Source organism: Mandrillus leucophaeus, unplaced genomic scaffold (genome assembly GCF_000951045.1).
Source record: "Mandrillus leucophaeus isolate KB7577 unplaced genomic scaffold, Mleu.le_1.0 Scaffold100, whole genome shotgun sequence".
Taxonomy (NCBI): domain Eukaryota; kingdom Metazoa; phylum Chordata; class Mammalia; order Primates; family Cercopithecidae; genus Mandrillus; species Mandrillus leucophaeus.
The window spans coordinates 1,828,943-1,830,312 of NW_012098099.1; the positions used below are offsets into that span (position 1 = coordinate 1,828,943).

At 38.5% G+C, this 1,370-nt stretch overlaps 1 pseudogene across 1 annotated transcript in view; it reads left to right on the forward strand.

Annotated features, from left to right (window-relative positions):
* Nucleotides 1–1,129, forward strand: part of LOC105534457 — a 6,140-nt pseudogene extending 5,011 nt beyond the window's left edge. Inside the window, exon 3 of the transcript XR_001005278.1 lies at nt 1–1,129. The product of XR_001005278.1 is annotated as a T-cell receptor gamma chain V region PT-gamma-1/2-like (transcript).
* Nucleotides 1,130–1,370: the final 241 nt, after the last annotated feature.

The window sequence follows — 1,370 nt, forward strand, 5'->3', positions numbered from 1 at the left end:
CCCCCTCTCATTTCCTGCCACCAAATTTACTGTATGCTGAACAAGAGAAACACAGCTTAACTCCTGACCTCCCCCTAATATCACATTCCCCTGGCAGCAGCTGCCCCCTGTTCGCCACCCTCCCCCAGAACTTTCCTGAAGACCAAGCTGCCATCTCCAGGCCTCAGCTAAGCAGCCTGGCTGAGAGCAAGGTTCTCTTAGCTCTCCTAGGACATGGGCAAGGCCCACTCAATCTGCTACCTAGGACAGACAGGTACACCTAGGGTCTAGCTGTGAAGCAAGATATTCTGGACAGCAAATGGGAAGGGTATTTTTACTGAATCATGTATCCAATCATGGTCCAGATATCGCAGCTGAGAGTGGTGCTTTTTCCTTATGTCTGTAACAATACAAACGATACTAAAATTACCACCAAAATACCTGGCCTAGATATGCAGTTGAACATTCTCTCCCTCTGCCCTCCCTTTTATTCTCTCTTTTTCTTCTTTGCTTGCTTTTATTTTTTTCTCCCTTCCTTCCTCCCTCCCTCGCTCCATCCTTCTATCCCTTCTTCCCTTGTTTCCTTCCATCCATTTTCCTTCTTTTCTTTCCTTCCTGCCTTCTTTACTTTTCTCTCTCTTTCTTTCCTTTTTCGGGTACATAATCAAAATACTTTTTCCACAAAATCATTTGAAATAATTTTTCTCTATTTGTTCATGCCAACATTGATACAGCTACTTTAATTGTTCAGTTTTCATTTTTATATTTTGGAAACTTGTTGTGTTACTTTGTTTTGTTTCATATTTGTTTTGTATATATAAAACATTTACATGGAACTGAAGTCAAAATTATAAAAGAAGATGGATTTGAAGATTTTAACTTCCATTGTAGAATTCTTGTTCCTCTTTTCTCCCTCACCCTATAGGTAACAATATTTTTATCAGTTCACTTGAGCTTTTTCACTCTGTTTTTCATAGCGGAGAATGTATTGCTTCTATTTCAATGCCATATTTATATTTTCATTCTGATATTCCGTTTTTGTACATTGTAATCAATCTTTTATTTTCCTATGTCTGGATTGTGTGTCTTACTTCTAAAGGTGCACATACTTCATAAGTATGCATAAAGAAATCCATATTATGTATTTGAATGTTTTTATGCATTATTTAATGATGGCATCATTGTTCTGTCAGGAATTTTTACACAATAATTGCTGTATTAGTAATAATAATCCTGACCAGGCCCGGTGGCTTGTGCCTGTAATCCCAGCATTTGAGTATTCCAGTCAATAGGAACACTTAGGTCAGAAGACTGTGACCAGCTTAGCCAACATGGTGAAACCTTGTCTCTACTAAAAGTACAAAAAATTAGCTGGCTGTAGTGGTGCACAC